This window comes from Pleurodeles waltl, chromosome 1_1 (assembly GCF_031143425.1).
Source record: "Pleurodeles waltl isolate 20211129_DDA chromosome 1_1, aPleWal1.hap1.20221129, whole genome shotgun sequence".
Classification (NCBI taxonomy): Eukaryota; Metazoa; Chordata; class Amphibia; order Caudata; family Salamandridae; genus Pleurodeles; species Pleurodeles waltl.
This window is the reverse complement of record NC_090436.1, coordinates 484,018,609-484,033,759: the sequence shown is the minus strand read 5'-3', so window position 1 is coordinate 484,033,759 and position 15,151 is coordinate 484,018,609. Positions and strand designations below refer to the sequence as shown.

General features: G+C 41.8%; 1 long non-coding RNA gene across 1 annotated transcript in view; it reads left to right on the top strand.

Annotated features, from left to right (window-relative positions):
* The window catches only part of LOC138285216 (uncharacterized), a 56,037-nt gene extending 41,636 nt beyond the window's left edge, over positions 1–14,401 (top strand). The window contains exon 2 of the long non-coding RNA XR_011201542.1: positions 10,872–14,401. This is a non-coding gene — a long non-coding RNA (uncharacterized lncRNA). The remainder of the gene's footprint in view (positions 1–10,871) is intronic.
* The last annotated feature ends 750 nt before the right edge of the window (positions 14,402–15,151 follow it).

Genomic DNA, 15,151 nt, shown 5'->3' with positions numbered 1-15,151 from the left:
CGTATTTTCTTTCAAGTACATTTTATGCTGCAGTGCTATCAGAGCTGATCTCTGTCAATTTTCTGTGTTATTGACAGCGCGTATTTGACAACTGAGCTATATCTGCAAGTTTCACAGTTAATTACGTTGTATACATTTGATTTGAAGTTGCCATTCTTAAAGGTTTGGGATTGATTTGTGTGCATCGCTAATGCGCACAGCATAAAGACCGTACATTTGCTTCAGTGCCATTCTCTATGCATCAAAGATTTGGAATTGATATGTGTACATCACTGATGCGCACAGCTCATCTAAGTTAAACAATTTTTTTGTGCATCGCTGATGTGCACAGCATAGAGACTCTGGACTGCTGAATAATACTGTTCATACAATAAATCGCTGAGGCGCACAGCTTTAGAACATATATGTGTGCGTCGCTAATGTGCTCAGCATCTCAAACACAGATTAGTTACTGTTCACATCTGTTGATTGTTCAACAAATTTGCAGGCTTAGGACGTTGCTGTTGTGCTTGATGTATTCTTCGCAATGAGGGGTTAATGTGGGTTTGCTGTTTGTGTTGCTTTTATACTTGTGGGCTTTATAACGTTGTGTGTGTGTGTTGAAGAGGTAACAAAATGCTAAATGTCACAGCACCTCCGTTTTTTCTTTCTTCTCCGGGTGAACCTCCTATCAAATGGGCAAAGTGGAGAAAGGTGTTTGAACATTATGCTAAAGTATGTGGGACCTCTTCGAGTGCTGAACGATGCACCGCCTTATTGCTTCATTGCTTGGGGTCGGAAGGTCAAGAAATATTTCATCATCTTCCTGACATTTCGGACAGTGAAGCAATAAACCTCAATGAATATGAAATTTTCTTACAGAAATTAGACATTCATTATCCTCCCAAGGTGAGCACCATTTTAGAACGATATTACTTTGGGAAAAGGTTACAAAGGGAAGTTGAATCCATTGAGGACTATGTTACAGATCTCAGACGGCTTTCTTCTTCATGCAAATTTGCTTCTCTGACTGATGAGAGAATTAGGGATCAATTTATGTTAGGCTGTAACATTGAGAAAGTCCGTGAGGAGTTATGGCTCAGGGATGAACCCTCTCTCGAAGATGTGTTGATGGTTGCGAAAAGAATTGAGCATACACTTAAATGTGTGGATGTAATTAAGAAAGAATCTTCTAATGTGATTTGTGTTGTTTTGGATAGTAGCAAAAAAGTGCTTGGTACTAAGAAGAAGGAAATTAATTCTCCCTCGGTAGGTTGAGAGAGGAGATGTTTTAGGTGTGACAAACTGGGGCATTTTGCTAATGACAAAAAGTGTCCAGCTCTTAGAGCTGTATGTATATACGTTCTGCAAGAAACAAGGACATTGTTTCTCTGTGTGCAGGTTAAGAAAGTCCAAACAGAGTATTTATAATGTTCATACTGGTAATGATGAGGGTTTGACCGCTGGTGATTTAGATTGTGGACAGATTGTGCTACAAGTAGGTAACGGTAGTGGACCTCTGGACTTTATCCTTGTTGAGGGGAAAAGAAATCAGGTGCTGTTTGATTCAGGTGCGAAGATTACGATCATATCTAATGATTTCTTCAGATGTCAGCTTAAAGGCAGTGTTACTCTTCTTAATCCAGACATCAAACCGTGTGCTTACGCGGGGAGAGTTGATTCACTTGCCTGGATACTTTGTTGTTTTGATTGAATACAAAGGTCATTTCACTTATGGAAAGATTTATGTGTCAAAAAGGGGGGACAGTATTATAAGCTGGTGGCATCAAAGAGATCTTGGGGTGATGTTGGATCCTAATAATGAAAATCCCAATTTATTGAAAGATGTTACTCATGTCAGTTGCGTATCACACAAAGCTTCTGAAAATGATTTGGGGTTACAGCAAGCTTTATCTCAAGAGTTTCCCAGAGTTCATAGAAAAGAATTAGGCTGTTTAAAGGGTTATCAACATAAGTTGTTCCAGGTTCAACTCCAGTTTGCAGTAAGGTTAGGGACGTTCCTGTCAACGTCAGGGAAGAAATGCTAAGTGAGTTCAATAAACTCAAGGATCAAGGGATCATTGAGGAGGTGGAGAGTACTGCCTGGTTGGCCCCAGTAGTTGCAGCCAGGAAATCCAGTGGTTCACTTAGGTAATGTGTTGACCTCAGATGTTTTGTGGTGGATAGGTACCCATTACCTAACATTTCTCATGATGATTGGTGATACAAACGTTTTCAGCACTATTGATCTGGCCTCAGCGTATCATCAAACTCAGCTTGATAAAAATTCTATGGATCTTACTGCTTTTATAACACCTTTTGGTACATTCAGGTATACCAGACTTCGTTTTGGTTTATTCTCGGCTGCTTCTGTGTTTCAGAGAGTTATGGAGAGAGTGCTTAAGGGGCTGGAAGAAGTTTGTGTATATCAGGATGATATCTTAGTGTATGGGAAGGATCATGTAGAACATGGTGCAAGGGTCAGGCAGGTGTTAAAGAGGGAGAGTGATCACAATTTAACTGTGAAATTGGAGAAGTGAAAGTTTGGTACTACGACTATTGATTATTTAGGCCACACCATAACTGGTGAGGGTGTTACACCTAAATCTGAACTTGTTAGTACCATTCAAGCGATGGTTTCTCCCACCACGAAAGAAGAGCTCATGCGTTTTTTGGGTATGGTTAAATATTATCATAAATTTGTTAAAATTTTGCTGAAATAACTTAGAGTATGAGGAGTCTTTTGAGGAAAGGTGTGGATTTTGTGTAGAGTGATGTGTGTGTGAAGGAGTTTAAGGTGATCAAAGATAAGTTATCTTTGGCCCCCGTCTGAGGAATTTCGATCCGAAAAAGAGTTCTATCATTATTACTGATGCCAGACTCAAAGGTCTTGAGGTGGTTTTACAGCAAGGTGGGTGTGGTCCACAGAACACCATTATGTTTTTATCAAGGAGTCTTGTCAGAGGACAAATTCTGTAATTGAAAGAGAGGCACTTGCAGTTTATTGGGCCATCAAGGAGTTGAAAACACTGTTATGGGGCACTACTTTCACTGTAAGAACTGATCATAAGCCGTTTTGTGAGGTTTTCAAAAGGAAAGGGATTGACTCAATTTCATCCAGGATATCCGAGTGGGTGGTTGATCTCCAGGAATTTAATTTTGAAGTAAAGTACATTCCCGGGGTTGAGAATGTAATTGCAGATACTTTATCCAGGTTAGTTTCTCAGAATGGAACTGAACAAATGGATGATGATATTTGTGATGACAATATGGATTTTGTTTGTGAAATTAACCATGATGTGATTTCAGAAGACAGATGGCGCCAAGAATTGGAAGAAGATTCTACTCTGCAGAGAGTGATAGGACTTATCAACGGTGGTTGGAAGTGCAAACATCAGGGTGGAGACCTGTGTAAGGAGTTTTGGTTTGTCAAGGACCAGTTGGCAACCAGGGATGGTTTGCTGTTACGTGGCACCAGGTTGATATCTCCTGATAAACTAAGAAAGGAGTTAGTGGACATGGCTCATAGTGGTCACTTAGGCATTTTTAAAACCAAGGAGAGATTGCGATCTAGTTATTGGTGGCCTGGGATGGATATCCAAATTGAACGTCTGGTAAGGGAATGTATTCAATGTGCCGTGAGTGAAAAGAGCATGAAACCGCGAGTTCAACCTATGTTGTTGAGAGCTTGTCTAGAGAAACCATGGAGAGATATTGCTCTGGACATCTTGTGGGCCGTTACATAGTAATGGTCAAGAATCATATATCATTGTGATTATTGATATATTTTCTCGTTGGCCTGAAATTTATTTTTCTAGAGGTATCGAGACACAAAATGTCGTAGGTTTTCTGAAGGATCCTTTTCTGAGAGAAACATTGCTTACCGACAATGGAGTTCAGCTTATTTCCAGAGGAATGGAGGATTTTCTTCAGCTGTGTGGGGTCAAACACAAAAAATTTGCGTTGTATCATCCAGAGACAAATGGTATGATAGAAAGATTTAACCGAGTATTGAAGGAGACTGTAGCCTTGGCTAAAAATGACAACAAGAACTGGTAAGATTAAGTTATCAAGAGAGTTGGGGTGTACCGGTTTATTCCTCAGACGACCACCGGTTTGTCACCTTTTGTATTGTTTTGTGGAAGATGCCCTAACCCTATTCTTGAACCGTATTAGGTAAATATATTTTTGAACACAGATGAATGTCATGTTGGAAACAATCAGAGGAGAGAGAGAGAGAACTTTTCAAGATGAGGATCAACAAACTATATTTTGATTGTGGTCATGCGGTCAGTGTAACTAAAGTGAATGTTGGTGACTTGGTTTTGATCAAACGTCCTGGATTGCCAACTTGTGTAAACAAGTTGTCTAAACCCACGAGTGCTGTCAAAACCAATGATCATCGTGTGTGGAATCTTAATAGGGCTGTTGTGTATAAGGGTGGAGCTGTGCAGGATGGTTCGTCCAAAGTTAAAAGTCACTCGGAGGAGGTGAAAGAAAGGAGCTATCCGAGGAGGGCTAACAGGAAATTGCAGAGCCATGCTTACTTGAGAGACTATGTTTAACTCTTTATGGTTTTTTTTGTGTGTGTTGTAGAGAGGGGGGTATGTAGTATTCTATTCTATATTTGGAAGGTCTAGTGTTTGTGGCTGGCTAAATGGTGTGAGAGTCAGTCAGAGAGGGAGCGCCTACGAGGAGCGGTGTTTAAGGAGTGTGTCTTGGATGGTTGGGCTGTTTTTCTACCAGATAACAAAATAAAGGAAAACATTGTAAAATATCACATGTGAAGTTTCTGTTTTATACAAGTCCCAAGGTAAGGCGGTGGAAAGGGTCCCAAGCCCCTTCTCTGAAAGGAGAGGATGGTTCTGGTTGGTGGTGGCCTCGGGCGCCCCATTTCCAACTCCTTTGCTTTGAGAGCTCCCAACTAGGACATAAGCAGGGGGACTCTGCCTGTCCTAAGAAACCAACTACTGGTGGGAACTCTACCGGTGTGGCCAGTATAGTCTTAGGAGTAAGTAGTCCCAGGGACAGGTCATAGACCGTGCTTTAATCTCCCTAAGATGTGGGATGGATTCAGAGGGAGAGCTTGTGATCCCTGAGGGTGAGAGTCATCACTTCTACAAGGTCAATCCCTGTTACTGCTCTGAGGGACACAGGAGCTAGCCAGACCATGATAGTAGAAAGGCTAGTTTCTCCAGAGCAGTACACCAGTCAGGTGTGTAGGGTCACTCAGGCCATGGGCAGGACTTTTTCCACCCTATGGCCCTGGTATCTCTAGAGTGGAGAGTTGACCCAGAGGTGGGTCATAATTACATACCAGATGTCCATATACTGCATTCTGAGGAATGAGTTGCCCCCAGTGTAGGAGAGCTGGGAGGGACAGCCACGCAAGGCGCCCTGACAATTCAGTTTTCTGGGGGTACCTCTCCCAAGCAGAAGATACAGGAGCCCATATGGAGGGGCAGGGTGAGAGAGGACTCACCCCTGACCCCTGTTTAGCCTCAAGGTACAGATCTTGGGCTGAGTGGCCAACCTTAGGATATCACCTCTGAACTGGTGAGAGGGGCAGTGGAGGTAGGGTGCCTAACACCCAGGGCTGTTGTCGCCACTCTGTGGAACCTCAGAGGTACCTGGATGCCCGAGGTCTGTCTAGTGAGGCTGTCAGTGTCCTCTCTTGGTTGCTGTCCTTATGAGCAGAGTTTTTCTTGTTTTGGGGACAGATGTCTGATCCAAGGGGCGGAATGGGTCACATCACTTTGTTGGCCATGGTGGTACTGTCTGCCTACTGGGATGCATTTGTGAGCAAGTTAAGGTTAGGTGCTGCACAGATGGGGTCCACGGTGAAGGAAAAGGGTTCCCCATGGGTCAGTCCAATGGCTCTGGAGAGTGTAGACCGAGGGAGCCATTTGAGTTCAGAAAGTCGTATGACTGACAAGTGCTTCTGCAGCTGAGGGCCATTGTCCATGTTCTATTACCTAAGCAAGGACGTCTATCAAGGTATTGATTTGTCTCCCCTGGCTTTAGGCTGGAGGGAGGTCATGTTAGACCTGGCCCTCCCTGCAGGGCAACCCCCAAACCTTTTGCCTTTAATCACCACATTTCTTTTTTTGCTGATTTATTTTGTTGGCTTTGGGACTGTGTACTGTTTACCATTGCTAACTAGTGCTAAAGTTCTTGTGCTCTCTCCTTATAACATGAAGCAATTGACTTATACCCAATCAGCATATTTAATTTACTTGTAAGCCCTAGTAAAGTGGCACTACTTGTGTCCAGGGCCTGAAAATGAAATGCTAAAAGTGGGCCTGTAGCACTTATTGTGCCACACACTTAAGCAGCCCTTTAAACATGTCTCAGGCCTGCCATTACAGCCTGTGTGTGCAGTTTTACACTGCCATTTCAAAGTAGCAAAATAGACCTTCCTTTTTAACACACATGTCACCTCTAAAGTGAACCCTGAACAGACCAGACTTGAGGTTCCTCAACGGACGGACTTCTGCTTGCAGCCTTGGAGCAGTAAGAAAATGTGCGACTCCAGGTTTTGACTGCCTTTGTCTGATAAAGGTAGGGGCAACCCCTTCTGGTAGTCATGATGTCACTGAAATGGAACGTCTAAGCAGATGGTGCCCTTCAGAAGGAGCCCCCTAGAGGGAAGGTCGTGAAAGGAAAAAAATGCTGATGGTGATCGGAGACTCCCGGGAGGCTAATGAGCACTTGTACTGATGGTAGAAGACCAGGACTACAGTAAGGCTCAGTAGGCACAGATGAGGCTAGTGGAAATGCCAGAACCAGGAGAATGGAAGGGTTCAAAAGGAGAGCAAGAGCAGCAAGAACCACCAGCAGGAGTAAGGAGATACCAGCAGGAGCGATGATACATCAGCAGGAGCGATGAGACTCCGGCAGGAGCGAGGATACACCAGCAGGAGCAAAGACACTCCAGCAGGAGCAAGGAGTTTGCAACGCAAAGAAGAAAGGCTGTTCTGCTTCTTAAATACCGAAAAATAGGAAGTAACACTGAGGAAGAGTGAGGCAGCCATGATGGATTGGGAAATGCTGGCAGAAATACATTATAGTGCATCTGTGATGGGTTGGTTAAGTAAAAATCCTTCCTCGGGAATTCTGGGAAGAGGACACTACAGGGAGCAAGAATATGGCACCCGAGAAGAGGAATACCTCTATCCCACCTAACAAGCAAGGTGAAGAATGGCCCTCTTTGGGCCCGTGCAGGACTCCTGAGGGTGCTGATAAGTGTTTAGTGCATCTTGCCATATAACACAGGACACCAAGGAGGCAGTGAAGTGAGCCGCAGGTCGTGCTGTGACCCATGGCTTGACACCAGAGGACAGAATGTAGTGAATTTACAAGGTAAGACATGTATTTTTAAGTTTTACTTGTCCTGGTGAGGAACAACTCTTCAGTTCGTTTTTCACTACTGCAAGCCCTGCTTCTCCAATAGTATGACATTGGAGTTACTTTATTACATTTATTAAGCTGTGACTTGCAAATGGAAACAGGTAACCAGTTTATGTTTGGTGTCTTTAGCATTGTGATGAAAAATCTTCTCTTATACTGAAGTCAGATTTTTGGTTACAATTTTGAAAATATCACTTTTGAAAAGTTGGCATTTTTCTGCCTTAGCCATTTCGTATCTGCTGTCTTTTACTGGGTCACATGACTGGGCGAAGTTAGCATTTGAGCTTTGTGTATTCCTCCTAGACAGCCACACACAGTAGAGACATTAGGGGTACCTGGATGGGCTATCATAGGCAGGATGGGAGGACAGAGCTGGTCACAGCCTTACTTACACTTGTATAGACTTTGCCTTGCCTCCATGCAGATGGCTGCATCCCCCCTGTTGTTAGTGCTAAGCCAGGGCAGTGGAGGCAGGAAACCTGTATCCTTTACAGGGAAAGCTTTATAAACTTCCCCCACTTTAAATGAGGCACTGATATCAATTTAGGACCTCAGGCACCAACTCTTCTGTACACTTCTGGATCTGTGGGGGTTTCGCCAGGAAGAATGACTGCAGTGCTGCTGAAAGATCTGCTGCCTTGCTGGATTGTTGCTCTCCTACCTGAGTCAGAGGCACTGGACCTGCATCTTGAACCAGGGCTCCCAGAGTGACTCAAAGGGCTAGTCTCTTGTTCAGAGCCACAGGAACATAACAGGCTCCCAACCAACTGAACGGGCACCCAGATCCAGTTGGAGAAAGCTCCTGACCCCTAAGTGCTGCCACTCAGGTCCTGGACCCTTGGTGTGGCCTCAGTGGAGCAACATTAAAGGTTTTGGGCTCTTCGTGACCATGAACGCGCCCATTGGGGCAAAAACCCTGTTGCTAATACTGTCCGTGAAACCGAAGTTCTGTTAACCTGACCCTTCGTGCCACAGCATCGACCATTCACGGGGAGTGCCATTGCAAAGTGCCAGCCCAACTGTCTGCAACGACAGCAGGATCTTTGTGCTACAGCAGTTATTATCTATGACGTCAGGCATGCTCCGCGCTACATTGACAACTGTCCGCAACGATACCCTGCTCCTTGCGGCCCCCTCCACCACAAACTGGACTATTTGCTCTGGAGTGAGAAAGTAACTTTTCAGCGTAACTAACCAGGTCACTAAATCCAACCAGATCTATCGCGGTCAGCCTGAACTTGTGACTTTCTTCCGATCTCACACAACCAGATAGTCGCGAGAGCTGATTTCACCTTTTTGGTACTATTTTGATTTAAATCTTTAAAGTTGGATATCTCCAGTTTTACTGATTGGATTTTTGTTGTTTTGGTCTTTATTTATTAAAGTTTGATCTATCTTTCTAAATTGGTGTGGTTTTCTTGTGTTCTGTTTTCACTTTACTACTATTTTGAGAACTACATAAATACTTCCCACATTGCCTCTAAGTTAAGCCTGACTACTCTGTGCCAAGCTACCAAGGGGCTGCACCCAGGCTAATTTGGGGTTTGCTTGTGCCTCACCCTGACAAGGTGTTTGGGTGCTGCTTGAGTAAGGGTTCACCCCCATCAACCAGTAACTCAATTTCTTACAGCCACATGCAAGTGCCATTATGCCATCCAGCAACTAATGCCAGAGAAGAGCCACAGAGGTTAAACCTGATTGCCCTGGTAGGCTGTAATTACTGAAGACACATCAAGGCTGGCAAATAGAGCCGTAGGCTGCAACTGCCTTGCCTAAATACCAGTCTCCACTCAGCTAGGAGGGTTGCTACTGCTGACAATGTAATGCAGCTATACAAGACCTGTTGTGCTGATCGTGTCTAGTGATTCCTCTTCTGAAGAGAAGTCACCACAGAGGCCCCCACAGAGGATACAGCCTTTACAGTGCGGTAATTAGCATGCAGTGCCTTTACCATATATTTATTACAAGCAAATCTTTACAACACATAAGTCTTTACCACACATGGAAAGTCTATTTAAGGTAAGTATAAAAATGTGTGTGTGGGTATGCATTTATATATATATATATATATATATATATGTATATATATATATATGCACACATTTAAGGGTTGGTTAGGGGTTTAGGGGTGAGTAGGGAAAATGCAAGGTCACTTGTGGCTCAGCATTATTCCTTTACTTCACCACACCATTACCTTTTCAAGAATGCAGGTGAAATCAGAACAGCCCATTAAAGAGATTAATTCCAAAGAAATCAAGTCGAATCTGACGTAAACACATACAATAAAGGTGAAGCAGAGGAAAGAATATCTAGAGAAAAGATAACTACTGGAATAAATGTCTGGTGAGGGATATTGCAGTATTGTACAAGACTTGTGATCAATGTATCAGTAAGGGACACTTTGCAGACGTCTATAGGGAAATGTATGGAAGGCGTAGTGCCACAGCATTATTGGCTGAAGAAATGGATGAACACACAAAAAAGAAGGACAACCTAATTCTTGTTGTTGACATTGCATGTGGTGGGGTCTCCAAGGGGCATAAGATATTTGAGAAGCCACACTGTTGTGACAGTTAATGGTGTAGAAGCTGATCTTTTTAGGTGAGTTCATAATCTTTCATAATCTTTGTACACCATTATACTGAGAACTTTACGGGAGACCAGGGAAAGAAAAGTTTCACAACAGATCACACTCATTTGCATGGATGTCATGGAGGATCAATCGTTTAATAGATTTTGGGATGTTACTATGACATTCAAGTATAGAAGGCATAGAGGAAATTTTATATTGCAGCCCCTGGTCCAGCCTTCTGGGTCCTTGCCAACAACACAATCTTTCAGTGTCTGATAGCCCTGACATTAATGAAAAGGTAACAGTGATGCATTCAGAACTAAAAAACATTTAAAAAAATCATTAAAAATGTGTTCACGGACAAAATAGGAGTTCTCCAAGGATATTACCATGAACAGAGAATAAGATTAAAGAAGGTGCCACATCAGCCTGGTATTACTTTGCAAAATGTACCATTTTAGAAGGCTCAGCTCTGAGATACCTAAATGAATAAGGAAGTTATAATTGAAAAATGGAATGTACAAATGGCTGTCCAGTCAGATGAAACGTTAACGTTCTGTGTTTAGTCCTGGTCCCTTAATACACCTCCGATAAAAAATTATTGTCCACAGATTTTAATTTTTGATGTGTGTTTTTGTATCATTAGAGAAGTAATTTAGCTTGGGTAGACATTGCTAATCCGGGCCAATTTTTTCTGGACAAAATTTTTAGGGATGGCGGAAATGGCCTATGTACCTCATTTTGATGTCAAAACATAATTTTTGGGGGTCAAGTAGTCTTATAGAGACAGAAAATAACTCCTTAGAGCAACCCTTCCACCATTTTCCAAAATGGCGGCTCTATAATGATGTGCTTTAGCCACCATATTGGTAATTTATTTTAATATTGTTTTTATTTGTTTTTATTTCAGGTATTCCATTGATTCAGATTTATGAACGAAGTTGGTGGTACAGAGGATCTTTACTTCCTGACAAAGTTTTGCTAACTACAAAATCTGAGGACTCATTCAACAAAGACATGTGTCATATGCCAAACTAATCTGGAAAGAAAAGCTAACATCAACTGCGGCTGGACAGAAGAGATTTTGAGATGCTGCAGAAATACAGCATGGCGAAGTTCATAAAAGATTGAAACTGATGGGTGAAGAGGATCAAATATTTTCTCATTGTAAGTGCAAGTGCTACCAGTCATATACAATGGAAAAAAACCTGGAAAATATTCATCAAAAAATAGCAGAAACTAAACCCAATACCCATCCACTTAGAAGATCAATGGCTACCCCTTGTCCACCTCCCACAACTGATCAGAAAGCAGAGGATCTTCAATGTATTGTCTATGGTTTAGCCAGAACAAGGGCCAAAGGGATTGATGAAAGAGCAAAGTACAAAGTATGTGAGTCTCAAAGGGCAAACATGTTTTATCTGCAGCTAGTTTCTTCCAAGATGAGTTTTTAAGGCGAGTAGGTGATCTAAACAGCGAGGTGAATGTACTTGCAGCGGATATGTATGGCTACCCAAACTGCCTGCGTGCATACATTAAAAAATGTGAATGTGGAATGATCTCCGAGCAGCAACGTAACTGGCAGCTTTCAGTTAAGTTTGCACTCTTTGAAAAAGCAAATTAAGTTTTAAAGCCACACTTGAGTGCAGGCTACGGGTTCACACCCAGTGAGGGCAGAGAAATAATAGTCAACATTGATGGAACTGTATTGATTCATAGTAATACAATTAAGATTTTTCTGGTGAGAATGTACAGTGACAGAATTAGTTTTTGTCAGTCTAACAAAAAGAATGAGCCCCTTATGGTGTTCTCGGCAGATTTGACTCCTGAAGTTCGTGCTTTCAAAATAAAATCATAGGATGCAGTAAAATCATCAGGAACCATTTTAACAAATGTCCTGAAAGATTTTGATTTTGGACTTAATGACAGATTTTGTGATGCCCTAGAGCTCTGAAAATCATGGGAGTTAACAAGAATGACTGATGTTGTCTTGATATTTATTACACCATTGTTTATTGTCAGCAAAGCAAAACTGTTACAAACTAAAGTTCTTGAGTTCGGAAGAGAAGCAGACAAAATTGATGATGGCTTTGAAGATATAAGCGAATAAGTGTTAGACAATCCGATGAACCAACAGGCTTATGCTGTACAAATGTACTGTCTTTTCCAAATCATGTTTTATGAATTACATCATGGCAAAAAAGTAAAAGCGGCTACACATGATGACTGCTCACGCAATCTATGATAAGTGCAAAAGTAGAGAGCTAATCACCTCAATTAATAGGATTGGTGTATCAACAAGTTATAATGACATAGTACGGAGCAGGAACTTGTTAGCAGCTCATGTTGTAAAATCTTGTGAATCCGATAGCACACCACTTCCAAGTCACTTTGCCAGGAAAGGATCTACAGTTGCTGCTCTTGATAATTTTGATTTTGAAGACAGCTCTTCTTTGACTGGAACATGCAGCACACATGATACTGCCATGGTGCTTTTTCAAGACTGTTTCAATGAAGTAGCTGCTGGAAAACAAGCTGTGTCAGCTGTTGGCATAAACAAACAAAGCTGCAAATGTATAACTCAACTGCCTTGCCAATGTGTGCAAAATCACTATAAGACATCAACACTCCCAAGTCTACCAGAAGGTTTCAATGTGGTTGAGGACGTGGATATTCTTCTACTTGATGCTGCCATCCACAACGCTGATTTAACTGAAATTATCACATTGCTTGTTTGGTGAGGACTGAAGGATGAAGAAAAGCCAGTTCCTCTGTGGGCTGTAATTCATGCTCTGGTTTTCCAGAATACCATCCCACTGAAGAAGGTTGCGTTTTTACCAGTAATATCTCCAGTCATAAGCTACGCAACAGTATACACAGCTCTAAAAAATGCCCAAAATGTGCGTGTTCAGCTTAAAGACCAGCTTATCCTACCAAATAAGGTGTTGTCGTTATTGTAGCTGACATTTCTATGAGCAATCCAGTAGAATTTGATGATCTTTATCCAATGATGGTCATTTTCCACATGACAAAAGTTGTGTTGCAGTGTGCAGGAAGTTATCCCTGTGATGTGGCATAGACAATGCACTTATTGAGGCTGAAATCTTTGGAAGCAAAACCGTCCAGACAGTATTGAGTGGAACTCATTATGTTTGTTCATTACAAGGTATGTTCATCATATCTCAGTCTATAGAAACATTGTGTTGAAATGCTTTCTGGAACAAGAATGACAAATTAGGTTTTGCATATCTTATCTCAGAAGTGAACAAGGCACAGTGTGCACTTCATTCAAAAGACATAATGCAAAGCCAGGTAATGTTCAGTATACTCAGTTTAAAATCAGAAAACCTGAAAAACAGGTTCTTAGAGCTTGTCAAAGAATATAAAGAGAAATCAGAACTTTGCAGGTACTGGGAAATGTTTTACACATGATAGCTCTAGTGAAAAACGTGGTACATGCTGACCGGGAAGGTGATTGGGAGCTGCATGTGAAGACTGTGGAGTCGCTGATTACTGTGTTTTGCAAATTTAATTGCATAAACCTCCTGGGATATGAGTCCTAGTATTTGGAAAGAGTGAAGAAGTAAGAGGTGGAAAATCCATACCTCTACAGAAAATTAATCCAAAGACATTTTGTGGTGAAAGACAAAGAGGAAAGATTCAATGCTGTGTCTCCAGATATGAGACTGGAACAGACAGTCCAGAGGTCACAGAAAAGCTCCAAGAGAATTGTTGGTCAGACATGTAAAAGTGAATATGTTGCTCAATGAGAGCTAGTTTACAGGGAAGTCCTTTAAATTTGCATTTCTTTCAGAAATTCAAAATTAATGGACCAACTGTTCATCACCACAAACTTGTGAGAAAGAGAGGAGAACATTTTAATAAACATGTTAACAGCCTTCTTCATTTAATGCAGCAGCAAGGAAACCCCTTTGAAATGACTGAGCCACATTTACAAATGATAAAATAGACAGTAAATTTAGTATTGCAGTTGATAAACTGCCAGAATTGTAAGAGATACACATTTTTCTGTCAAGGCAAACTGACAAACTTTACAACACATGCAATTACTACAATTCTTACCTTGAGCACTTCTTTCAGCACTATCTTTGACTGCTTTCCTTTGACCTCAATTAGGCTGATTTTCACTGTTTATGCCCTTTTGGACACAGGTGTATCTAGGATTTGTTTAAAATTTTGGTCTCTGTACATGATATAGGTATCCTCAATCATAGATACCGTTTGAATTGTTGATAATTTGGTCTTTTGATTCTTCCCTGTCTATGTCCTCACATGTTAGACTGTTGTATTAATTGTGTTTCCATATACTTTGCAGCCCTGGAGAGGCCCTGCAGGGGATTAAATGTGTGGGCTGTCTTTCCATTTTTTGAACATACAGAGGATGGATGTTCATACGCAACAATAAAATAATTGAATCCACATTGCTTGTCACTCATGTATACTGTGACATACATTATAGACTTACTTCAAATGCTGTGGTATTTTTCTCTTATTTGTTAATACAGTGTTACTGGTTCAGTCAAATTGTTATGCCCTTTGGTAGTAGAACATACATTCCGCTCAGCACCACTGAAAAAGTACAATGTATCTTGTGTAGACCTACCGGCCCACTAAGAATTAGATATAATGGGGATGTGTGTTCGGTAGACCACTACCACTGCCAGATTTTCAAGGTGTTAAAAATTGCGTTGATGGTTGACTGGGGTGTAAACCCTGGTCAAGCAGCAACCACAGTCCTAAAGTCCTAAGATAAAGTACAATAAATAAAACAAGACAAAAATGACAAAATCTAATAAGTACAACTGGAGATATTGAATTTCAAAGTCTTAAATAAAAATAAGTGCCAAGCAGCAAGCGGTGCCATTGAGGCTCTCTGGTTGCGCCTGACCGGGACAATGTCAAAAGTTCAGGCCAACCGCAATGGAGTGCAGGCCGGCTACAGGGACCCAGTTAGGCCCGCTGAACCAAAGTATCTCAAATCCTGGTTGTGGAGCATTGCATGAATTTGCATCAAAGATGCATCGCAGAGCAGTGGTGATGCAGCGGTTCCAAGAAGCAGCGAGGCTGCTGTACAAGGTCCTGTTGTGTTGACATTAAGGATCCTGTCAACAGGGCTTGCAAAGTGAAGTCCTGTGTTGAGGATATATAGCACAGTTGAGACAATGCCTT